This window comes from Pleurodeles waltl, chromosome 3_1 (assembly GCF_031143425.1).
Source record: "Pleurodeles waltl isolate 20211129_DDA chromosome 3_1, aPleWal1.hap1.20221129, whole genome shotgun sequence".
Lineage (NCBI taxonomy): Eukaryota > Metazoa > Chordata > Amphibia > Caudata > Salamandridae > Pleurodeles > Pleurodeles waltl.
In genome coordinates, this window is record NC_090440.1 from 207,846,556 (window position 1) to 207,859,224 (window position 12,669).

At 42.7% G+C, this 12,669-nt stretch overlaps 1 protein-coding gene across 4 annotated transcripts in view; it reads left to right on the forward strand.

Moving 5' to 3' along the window:
- Positions 1-5,962: 5,962 nt before the first annotated feature.
- PEAK1 (pseudopodium enriched atypical kinase 1) overlaps positions 5,963-12,669 on the forward strand; it is a 490,737-nt gene continuing 484,030 nt past the window's right edge. Inside the window, exon 1 of one of the 4 annotated variants that reach the window (XM_069222205.1) lies at positions 5,963-6,262. The gene's annotated coding sequence lies outside the window, so the exon portion shown is untranslated. The remainder of the gene's footprint in view (positions 6,263-12,669) is intronic. The other 3 variants (XM_069222202.1, XM_069222203.1, XM_069222204.1) reach the window with 3 other exon arrangements.

Consider the following 12,669-nt stretch of genomic DNA (forward strand, 5'->3'; position numbering starts at 1 on the left):
ACACTTACATGCATACATGCACTCACTTCTCCATTCAGACACACATACAACCACGCATACACACATTCATGCACACATGCAGACACCACACACTCACAAACGAACACACACTACCCACCACCTTCCCACCCCCCTCCTCACCCTCCTCTCCTGTTGGACAATCAACTTACCTGGTCTGGGGAGGAGGTTGTCCGGGAGGGAACGAGAAAGGGTGCTTCCACCGCCGGCAGCGCCCCACCATCAGGACACCGCCAGGCCATATTATTGTTCATGACTACTGGTGAATTTCTGCCCAAAGTGTGGTGGAAATCCAGCAGTACCCATGATATGGTGGGCGGAAGACCGCCAGCAGTGGTGATTTTCTGGTGCCCGTGGCTTTGGCGGTCTTCATGGAAGACCGCCAAAGTCATAATGAGGGCCTGATGTTCCATCTTTTGTTATCATCCAACCATACACTATTTCTGATCATCTTCCTCACTTCCTTTGGTCTTGACCACCCAGACTTTTGTCCACCAACAATGGATGTTCTCACCCAATCTCCCACCTTGAACTTGTGAATCTTGTGTTTCAACTTATTGTTATGTCTGTGTGCATATTTTTTTTGATAAACATTTATTCTTTGTTCTAAATCCTCTCTGTTGAGTTTCTTGTTGACTAACCTGTTCATCCATGCTGGAGTTATCCTGGTACTTGCATGTCTTCCCTTCAGCAAGGAAAAAGGAGTTTCTCCCGTAGCTGAATGTGGCGTATTACGATAATTCCACAACCTATCCTTGATGGCCACTTTGCAGTCTTCTCCACGCCCAGCATTCAACTGTACACACTCTTTTCCTTACACGAATAAATCTCTCAATGAGACCATTTTCACATGGGTGGTACACAGCGGTTCTATACTGTGCTATACCCAACCCCCTCAAATACTGCTGGAAGTCTCCATCGCGAGGACTAGGGGTTGCTCATGGACAGTTCTCCTGCAAATCTACTTGTAGGTCAATATTCGGCAGATGGAAGTCTTGGCTTCTTCCTTTGCTTCATGATCCCATCCTCGCCACCATTTTTAACTAACAGGAGTCCAATTTATTCAAGTAACACTATTTTATTAGCCAATAGTGACAACGCCTGACATGTCCTCTCCTCTTAGCAACTGCCTGCTCTTTGCTCCTAAGATTCCACAATCTAGAATCCAGTAGGGAAAGCCTCCATTTGCTAAGATAGAACACACATGAAGTAGAGTTCAGCCCAGGAGAAAGGATGATAGATTATGGAGGACTCCAAATAATTCCAATTCAATTACGGTTAAGGTCTCAGTGACTTGCTCGAGGCGCTCTTCTTATACTTCATCTGCAGTTGGCTGTACATGGACAGGAGTGGTTCGAATAATCCAGTTACTATTTGGTAAATTTGAGTAATCCTCAACCTAACACGTCATTGTGTCAAGATATCTTTTTTGGAAACCTGCTCCCCTGTGTATTTGAGGTGTAATGATGTTTACACCTCAAATACACAGGGGAACATGTCTCTCCTGTGGTGTGGTATTGAGCCATACTTTTTCTATCTTTATCTCTGCTCTTGAATATTTATTTATTTTCTTTCATTAAACCTCACGAGCCCTATATGTATGTATGTTGTTTTTGTTTTTGCAGGTTTCCAAGAAAGATATCACAGACTATTTCATCAGAGTGAAGAAATGTATATGTTCAAGTTACTTTAAACAGTTGTCCCCTAGATAAAGTTTTGGAATTGGATGTGCCCTGAGGAAGGCGGTTCTGTTGGAAGAACAGACACCGAAACGCGCGTCGGCGTATCCAATCCCATAGACACTATACTATGTCATATTGGGTTGATACTTAAATTACAGCTTATCAAGCATGTATAGAATGTAATAGATTACGAAATTGATTACACTTGATCTTCTGTAGATTGAAGTACATTAAGGACATATATTATTCTAATTTATTCATATGAATTAACTACTGTTGAATAACTGGTACATCCTGCACTTTCTCTTGTGGTTTTAACTAGTATGTGAGTTGTATTGCATGCAGATGTTTGGGTTTGAATGAGGTGTACATGGAGGTATGTTGTTATATTTGTGGCAATTGATTGATGAGGGGATGTATATAAAATTATAAAAATGATTCATGCATGTATTTCTATGCATGAATCATTTTTATAATGTTTAAAAAAGGAATTATTTGCAATGATGAAATAAACTAATAAACAATTTTGAGATTTCAACAAAGTAGATATCTTATAATTTACATACGGGCTCAAGAGGTATCTATTTTTATTTAACTCATTTAAAACACATAAAGATATTCCTATAATATGCAAGTGAGTTGAATGAGGGTGGCCCATTGTTGTTCTAATAGTGATTTATTCCCTGGAGGGGCCACTATCATTGGTCAGGGACCCACGTGTTTTGTATGATAAATCAGTGTATAGGAATTTTTACATATGACAGAGGACTACAAGATGTAGGAGTCACATGTCATCCATACTGAGTATGGATGACGTGACTAGTTTCAGAGTGCTTGGTCTGGAGAAGCACAAAGTCAATATTTAAAATGTAACACCACAGTTGGGGTTTTTATTTAATAATAATAATTGGTTTTGACTCAAATTAACCCATTTTGCAACATTAGGTGAATGAAAGACTGGGGAAAAATCACAACGCTCTAATCTGTACCTTGCAATTTGCATGCAGCTCTTTGATGACAGTTAATCACTTTCTAAATTATGATTTTAACTTATAAACTGCAAGCAACACGAGGATCTCTCTGACAAAAGCAGTAACCCACTGACCTATTCACATTGAATGCACTTTGTGATCTGCATGGTAGACATTCTTTGCAGCAGGCATATTAACCCTCTACCCCTGGGGCACTAGCGCTACCTTATGATGCGTCAAAACTTCCACTAGTCAAAACTCCAATGACGCTTCTGGAAGAGTTATCTTGAAATTGTTATTGTTTCCTGAAAACTGTTGAGGACAGAAACGCAGCAGCAGGTGCTTTTGAAACCACCCGAAGTCAACACCTGGTGCTGTGGCACCGGCTGCACCGCCCTGGAGCCGGCCCTGCATAAGGCTACAGAATTATTAGGGGCTATCAAGCTGGCACCTGCCTTGGGTTCAGAAGGACTTGGAAGCATTACTTGTGAAATTTCACAACCGTTGATAAAGGGCATCGTTTTGTATGAGTAAATTAGAAATATTAAGCTGGAACTAATTATGCAATATGAGAATAATTTGTTCGAGTATTTAATTAATCACAGCATACCACCATTTGTAAAGGTCGCCTTGTTTATGGACAAATACAGAAAAGTAGTAATCACATCATAAATGCTAAATCCTGACACATTCAACAATTCTCCACATATGGCCAAGGTTCGGAACACAAGTCGCTGATGCATATACGCTTGTATATGTGTAAAGCAGCTGTCATAATATTGACGGTTCAACCCCTATATTACAGTATAAATTGTAAAGTTTGTGCTGGGTGTATATATTCATATCTATGGTTGTGTGTTGGTTTGTGTGTGTGGATATGTATAAGCATGCGTGTATATCTTGGTCTGCGCATGTGTGTCTGTGCATATGTTTTGCCAGTCCTCGGGTTCCCCGGCATCCTGTCTTGCCTCCCTAAACGGTGGAATTTATCACATACCACAGGCTTCTGGTGAACTGAAGTGGAAAGATAGGAATGACCAAACAAGTATCTCACTGAGTATATGTGACACAAATAGGTTTCTTGACAACAGTCACTGCCATAGGATCGATTTTTTAAAGAATACCCTGCTAATTGTGTTACTGTTTCTACAGTGTGGCTGTTTATTAAACAATGAATATATGCAAAATGGCAGAATAATAATTACCAGAAAGCCTGCACCTAAAGTGAGGACCGTCACTAAGCAGCAGGCAAAGAAGACTCCGAACATTATCTGTCTCATCCTAACTTTATGAAACTTTAACGTAATTATTCAAATAAATGTTCAGTCACGACGGTAAAAAAAAAATTATCAAATGTGTACTGAAACCCAACATACCTCTATCTCTTTCCCTTGCTAGGAGAAATATTAGATGTCTTGTTCAGGAACTGAGTATATCTTGTTCAGCACTTCTCTTGGCTCACTGCCCCTAGCTCCCAAAAAGCGGTATTCCCACAGATATGGAAGGGGTGTATTAAAAGACACTACTCTAAATGTTATTGGTATATCATTGAGACCTCGTTGGTTGCAACTCAAATCAGGTTTGGAAGTAAGACAACTGAAATTTAATTGGTTAACACATAGACATAAAATTGCAGTAAGAATTAGAAAAGCGAGGATTAATTTTGGACCACTGAAATACTATTGGCTTGAAGATGTGTAAGGATGTACTCCAATGAGAATAGAAATGAAGCAACTAAAATATATTAGTTACAACCGTACCTGGATAAATCCAATTAGAACTGCAGTGGAAACTGAAATAGCATTGTCTGTATTGCACATATAGACGTATCCAATCAGAGTTCTAGAGGACACCTGAAACATAATTTGATGTAATGCATACCTTGATGGTTCACTATCGAGCCAGAATTGCAGAGGAACCTAAAATGCTATTGGCTGTAACATGCACATAGATTCATCCAATAAGAATTGTATCATACTGTATTGCATGGAGGCATTTATAGAGCTATTCCCTAATTCAGGCCCCAAAGTACTTTCTGGAAAGCAGAGAAAAAAGTATTATTTTCATTAATCAGAAGTGACCTTTGTATGTGTGTGTGTATTCGTGTGTACAAGTGTCAGTGTGTTTGTGTCATATATGGGTACATTTGTACACAGGTGCATTTGTTCATGCACCTGTATATGTTTGAGTGCGTATTTATTCATAGGTATATATGTGCTTTGCGTGTATATGTAAATGTCCGTATATGTCTCAAATTGGGTATATATGTGTACTTGTGTAGATATGTGTTTGCACACATGCCTATGTGTGAGCTTAGAGCTTACATGTGTGTATTAGTACACATGGGTGTTAGTATGTGTATTTGCATGTATGTGTGTACATGTCAGTGTGAAAATATATATTTGTGTGTTGACACGTGGGTATTGTAGTGTGAGCTGTGTGTTTGAATGTATGCTTGTGTATTTGTGTATGTATATTTGTATCTGCGTACACACGTTTTTCAGTGCAGGTATGTATGCATGCCTATTTTTTCGCTGACCCATAAATTATAACCTATGTAAAAAAATATATAATTTTGTGTAAAAATGTTGGCACTCCGTCATGCATTTATAATGAAGCACAATCTTCATAGGTGAGAAAGACATAAGAAGTTAGGGCAGAACTACAAGAATATCCATATATGGAGTCAAAAAATGTGGGTGTCCCTGATAAAATAGCCAGTATGACTACAAGCATCCTCCAAATACCCATAGGAACTGGCGCACTTAAAGTGAAAGAGAAAACGTGCCTAAAAATGTAAAATATATGGGCGATCAGAGATGTTCTATCTGTAGCATAGATAATTAATCGAATGTAACATGACATTCCAGAAACTAATAAAACATGAATAGTTTATTATGAAGAAGGTAAAGTTCATTATTGTTTGAAAGAACGTTATAACAATATTATATTGAGTTTTCAGGCAGAGACCAAATTATTTATTTTTTGGTCTGGCTAGACATCTCAGTTGTCTATATAACCTATTGTTACTAATAGTTTGAAGTAAGCATACAAAGGGCTTTGTCTCCGTCTGTAGAAATATAACTCTCTCACCAGATGCTATTGGTGCTTTCTAAGAAGTACACCCATTGTAGTGCATTAGTGACTATTTGGAGTTCGTAGACGCAGACGTTGGTGATCAGAAAGTGATGTCGCGCTGGACCTACTCGCAACTGCTACGTTTTATCAACATTGTTTACCCCATCAACATCGTTTCTGGGCAGGGATTGTGTCAGGTTTATTTTCAGGGGCGCTCGCTCTTACTCTGCAACAGGCGCTGCAGTCTCTGGCAGCTCTCCTGCTTGGATTTTAGCTCACGGAGCGGCGCCGCGCTGGTGGCTGTGCATGGCTGGCTCATGGGGGAGTGGGGTCTGTCTGGTGCATGTACCCCTCAGAGGGCGCGAGGGCCAATAACTCACGGCACGGAAGCATCATCAGGATCCGATGAGGGGACAGCGCGGAGACCTCGAACCCCAACTCTGAGCGAGTGACCTTTGACCCCGCCTGTGGAGCTACCACTGCCTGTTGCAAGGCTACGGCTTCTTGTTGCAGGTAGGAGGAGCCTGTTTAAAAGATAGGGTTCTGTGATAAGGATGTAGCATTGTGGTGTGTTCCCGGGATAGAGTTCCGTGCCTAGGGGGTGCTGTGCCAGGGAAAGGGTATGGGCCAAAGATAGGGTTCAACGGTGCCAGGTATAGAGCCTTATGACAAGGACAAGGGCTATTGACAGGACCGAGGTTTAATCTCTCACCTGGGTGCGTGCTCCTGGTGCAGGCACATATAGACGCCATGAAGCCCCATGGCACCTGATGATGGGTCTCTGTCGCTGGAAGTGCTATGATCCAGATGTGGGAGCCTCTGCAAACAAGTGGGCCTTTGCCAGTACTCCGTGTCGAGTAGACAGTTAGTTCTGTGTATGGGTCTGGGCTGTGTCAGAGTAGGCCGGTGCGGTTAGCCCTGTACCAAGGTAATGGGGTATGCATTTATTTTATAAGTCATTTGCATCATGTAAGCATTCTTGGCGCTAGATATAATTGTGTTTGACAGTTTCTAGGATAGCATCCTCCAGTATTTGTGGTTCTGTATGTCAGTGACAGTACTGGACAGTCCTCTGTGTCGCTGATAGTTCTCTGTGCAAATGGTCTAAGCAAAGAGTTTCGGATGCTGACTGCTGTATGTGCCCAGGATATTGTTCTTTGCCAGGGATAGAGTTGTGTGCCTGAGATGGAGCAGTGCTATAACGTTTTAAAGGTTTGCCTAATGAATGGCACTTGCAGTTTTCAGGAAAAAAATCAGAGATAGAAGATGTACATATAAGGGACTTGGGTTTGTTTGTGAAGTTATATGCTTTGTGATTGCAGCAGCTAGAGTGGTATTCAAATATGCACGTGGGAGTTGTTTAGTGTTTGCACCCTGCTAGTGTGTCATCCACGGTTTCTAACGAGGTCGCTGTTAAAAAATAATGCCAGTCTTCCCAGAGTCTATTTGGATACAGGTGTTTGCTGTGTTCACTTCCGTTACATCTGTACCAGACTAATCCAAGTCACCGGCACACCAGGGCCATGGGCTTTCAATTAACAAAGTTGTGCATGCTAGGAGTTGTGGTCTTAATTTACTTTTGTTAGGCTATTATAATAACACAGCGATTGAAACTGGTTTGCAAGTGGAAAGCTCAGGTCTCAAAAAAGTAGTGTCACTGTGACGTGGAACCATCCTGTCACAGAGTGTGTGTTTTTCATTGTATTGTCTCACTGATACATAGGGCTTTGGAAGCTCTTTATAAAGCATGCGAACAAAAATAAGCGAAATTGCAACATCTTAAGTCCGAAATGTTTGTTTTTTAATAGAAAATGAAACATTGTAATGTTAGTACATTAAGACCGCGGGGTTAATGTATGTGCCTGCCTCGATAGTGTGTACGAGTGTCAGTTTAAAGATCATGGCTGCCTGCAGGCACACATGGACTTACTTGCAAGACCGCTGTCTTTAAAGGTGTCCATTTGTCTCGTGGCACCTAGAAGTGACTTCATTGAGGAAAGGTCAAAGATATACTATTTATTGACACCCATCTTCTTTCCCTACCTGGTTTCCTTTGCAGGCAGTCTAAATCTTAGTTCTTTCTCTTCCCCAGAGCCAGTTATGCACTGCTCCATCTTCAAACTATCTCTTGTTACTATTTCTTATTGTCTGTCTCACTCTTCCTGTACACCTCTGTGTGTGTCTGTGTACTTGCACGTGTGCCTCTTTGTGTATGGTTTGCTGTGCGTTTTGCCTGTATTCCTGTATATCTGTTGCAACGGTGTCTACTGTATGTCATGTGGTCTGTGTGTATGGGCATCTCTATCTTTTGGATGGAATGAATGAAGATTTGTATGTCTGAGTACATTGGTGCCCATTTCATCTTTTGGCCTGTTTCCCCGGTAGCATGTTTTGCTTTTGGTGTTGGGCATGACTGCTTGCATGCATGTTTTCCAGTATGTGCAAGTGTCTGTGTTTAGAATTTGTATGTAGGTAGCAGTAGGTATTTTGTTCAGTCATAATGAATTCCTGCATGTATGCTTATTGGTGCCTGCTTACATGCACTATAGAAAATGCAAACTTATTAGTTTTGACGGTCCTTGTTATTGTAGCAGACGCATTACAAACATGAGGGAGGTTGGCATTATTTTCTGTTTGGTTGTGACCGATTGCCAAAGCCAAGATGGGATGCTGGAGAACCATGAAACCTATATTCTATGGTTGAGTTTCTGTATATGTATTGTATATGTATTTGCATTACATATATTTACTGTACAAGAAATACAGAGATGAAGCGATTTGCTTAATATTGTACTGTTGGTGCTCAGGAGCATGAACTGATATTGAAAGTTGCACTTTAAGATTCCAAGGCTATCGACATTTCCACTAGTCTACATCCGTTATCTCTCTATCCTTTCCTCCTCACTGGGCTATGCCTGCTGCGCAGAGGATTGGGCCCTGTACCTTGGAGGTTCCATGGAGTCCTTTGCAGTGTTTCTTCTGCCAGATTGGGTGATGTTCTCTTGTGTTTGTGGAGTTTCCAAGTGTTAATAATAGAAAGTTCTAATTTTATTAAGACGTGAAGGTGAGTATTTTGTGTTACTCATGGGAAGTAAAGTAAGAAAGTAATGCATAATCGGAGCCTTTGGTCTTGATAAAAAATGGTCTCATGTCACCTGTAAGTCCTGAGGGTGTTGAGATTGATGATATAGAAAAGCACTGGCAATGCCAATAGGTCTGCTTTTAAAAGAATGTTTTGTGGTTATGTGAAGCATTACAAGTAATTAGCATGGAAACAGATATGTATTTGTGTGGAAGCAAAGAACTGTAGAATATTACTGATGTAGGTTAAGGTTAGGTGACACCTGCACTGTCAAGCCAGACGTAAACACCCTTGTAGATTAATGACTTCCATCAGTGCTGCTGTCAGAGAAAAACACTATAAAGTATGTAGTTATCTAAGACAATTTAATAACATTACATTACCATGTGTGTGTCCCTGAAAGTACAAGCTCAGGTATCTGGACACGTAAACTAAACAATCACAGTTGTGTGAAGAGCAAGCGCTTTTTTGAAGAAGCGCATCAGTTCTGCCCAATTAGAATATGTACTCCTGACTCCCAACATGTGGGTGGAGTCAAAGTGCCTCTCTAACCATGCGCATAGAAGTGTCTAGCAACAGCTCTGCGGTCACCCCAGGCACCAAAAAGGGAGCCAGAATAGAGGGCATGAGGAAGGAGCATTGTGAATATAGCGGTCTTTGCCGGACAGTCACTGGACAGATCTATTGTGAAATGTGTGTGGTGGCCTTATACAAGTAACCGGCAGGTTAGGGGCTGAAGCAGGAGGTGGGAGACCAGTTATGTCAGGAACAGGGTGCAGTGGTGACAGAAAGAGGAATCTGTGCATAACAGAGTGCGTGGGGTCCTGGTACTCTACTGGGGACATACTAGGCCGGGCCACTGTGTCCTTGTGAGGAAGGGGTCAGCCTTCCCGCTCTGGCTGGCCTCTCCATCACCTTTTCCCTGATAGATATGTTTGTTATGTGCCCACAGATGGAGAGGTGGGTGCTGCGCCTTTCCCTCGGTAGTTGTGCTTCTGGGAGAACTGAGGCTTCGGGGGTTGAAAGCTGACTCGGGCCTGGTATTCATCTGGACTTAGCCCAAGTACTCTAGTATCTAAAGCCCAGCGAGACCTGCACTGGGCTCAGCCGTCACGCCACGTTGCCTTTGCTGGCTGTTCCAGTGAGGCCTCGGTGTTCTTAGCCTGCCATGTTTTTGATTTTTTTTTTTCCTGAAATGCTGTTACTCGCCTGTACTGTTGTTTACTCCCTGCGTTTCTTGCGGGAATGTGTCATGTTTTCACTATATAGGGACGTGTTTTTTTCTCTCACCGTGTTGGTGATCTCTCTCGTCTTCTTTCTGTGGAAATGTGTTAATCTGTTCGGTTGGATTGTTCTCACTCTCTGTAGGAATGTTGTAATGACCGCCCCTCGCCTCAACGCGCTATCGCGCTCGGGTTGCTCTTCCTTTCTCTGTTGGAACGTTCTGCACCGCGCCGTAAAGGAAGGCCCTTTCTGTGGGCTTACGTTCCCGGTCTATTTCTCTCATCTCCTCTATCGCTGCAAGACCGGTTCAGGCCGCTTCTTCTGAGCAGTCCTACCCTTCTCCATCCTCGGATGCATTCATTGTTTTTCAGTGGGGAATGGGAGTCTGGTTTGGAAGGCTTTCCTTATATTCTTTGAGATTTCGTGCTCGTCACTACAATTTTCCCCAACTGCCCTTTTTCCACCGCTTACTGCTTACAGCGTGTTTTTTTTCCTGCTGCGAGGAACGTACGTATCTTCTGTTCTTCATATAATCAGCTGACCTCGCGCTACCTGAGCAGTCTCTGTTCTGGGACACTGACCTGTTCGAGTTTTCAACAAAGATGTATTCACACAGATGAATGTTGCAGCCAGTGATGCACACACCGTCGCCTGCTGGAGATGTAGTCACAGAGATGAATCTTGCAGCCAGTGATGCACACGCAGTCAGTCGCCTGCTGGAGATGTATTCACACAGATGAATGTTGCAGCCAGTGATGCACCCGCCGTCGCCTGCTAGCGATGTATTCACACTGATGAATGTTGCAGCCAGTGATGCACACGCGGGATGTATTCACACAGATGAATCTTGCAGCCAGTGATGCACACGCGGTCGCCTGCTGGAGATGTATTCACACAGATAGATGAATGTTGCAGCCAGTGAGGCACACGCGGGATGTATTCACACAGATGAATCTTGCAGCCAGTGATGCACACGCGGTCGCCTGCTGGAGATGTGATGCACCCGCCGTCGCCTGCTAGAGATGTAATCACACAGATGAATGTTTCAGCCAGTGATGCACATGCAGTCAGTCGCCGCTGGAGATGTATTCACACAGATGAATGTTGCAGCCAGTGATGCACATGCAGTCAGTCGCCGCTGGAGATGTATTCACACAGATGAATGTTGCAGCCAGTGATGCACACACATTCGCCTGCTGGGTTAATTTGTGTGCAGTCCCTACCTCGAGTGTATGTGTACTAGCTCCTGGCCACCGCGGGAGAGATGTGTATATAGTCCCTGGTTAGTCTGGTTTACATGTTGCATGTGAGCCCGAGTTTGTGATTTGCGTGGAATTCCCGGAGAGTAATCTGGGTGCCGTCCTTAGCATGCTTTACCTGCAGTCCCTAGCTAGAGCTATCTTTAGCTGGCAATTTACATGCACCAACAGCTAGCATGATTTTCATACAACCCATAAATAGAGCACTTTACATGCAATTTCTAACTAGAGCGATTTACATGCTGTCTCCGCCAGTGTGATTCAGCTTCATTAGCAATATGAAGTGATTTACACGTAGACACTCGCTAGGGTGATTACTTGCAATGCCAAGTTGGCAATCTACATGCAACTCCTACTCCAGGGATATGCATGACAAATCTACCTAGTGTGATATGCGTAGAATCCACAGACTAGCTAGTGTGACTCACCCCAGTTTACATGATTTACATGCAGTTTCAAGCTAGAGTGCTTCACTTGGAGCCTCTGCAATTCTAAGCTGATTCACGTGCAATCCAGAGTTTGAGCGTGTTGCACTCAACCCACCGCCAGTGGCTTGCATGCAGTTCATAGCTCCATGAACCTAAAAACTGTCCCTTTTTAATATGATCAACATGCATCTCCTAGCTAGAGTGATTTGCATACATTCCTTGCTAGAGAGATTTCCATGAAATCCCCAGCTAGACTGATTTCCACAGAGCGGAATGATATCCATGTAGTTCCTAAGGTAGAGAAATCCGCATGAACCCCCTGTGTGGTATAATCTGCATGAGAGCCATAGAGGAATCTTCATACCAGGCTTGGGGTGTTGAGCATGCCAACCCTCACTAGACTGATAATTATGACAACCTTTGTTGGTATACCAGGCATGGCAACCCTAGCTAAAGAAATAGGCATGCCATCCCTAGTTAGAGTTATTTGCATTCTAGCTTTATCTAGAGTACTGGCTGTGCTGACCCTAGACAGTGATGCAGGTGTCAAATCTAGATTTAGTGATCTACATGCAAATAATAGGGATACATATATACTTGCCAACCCCCACTGGCTTTACAATGCACTTTTGTTATTGGCTGTTCCTGACGGATGATCTCCGACATCTGTGCCCTGTATTTGTTAAACCTGTATCATTGAGTTTACACAGGCCACATGAGATGGAGCATAAAGGGTCTCCAGGAGGATCCTCTTCAGGTCCGAAACTTGTATTCAATTAATTCAGTGGAAGGAAGCTGATTAGCAAGCTCTAATCACCTGTGCATTGTAGAGTTCTCTCACGCTTCGTGATTTAACTGTCCTGTTTTCTAAGTTTCAGCTTTAGGGTTCAGGCCAGGCGTGCTGGGTCATACAGGCTATAAAAACCA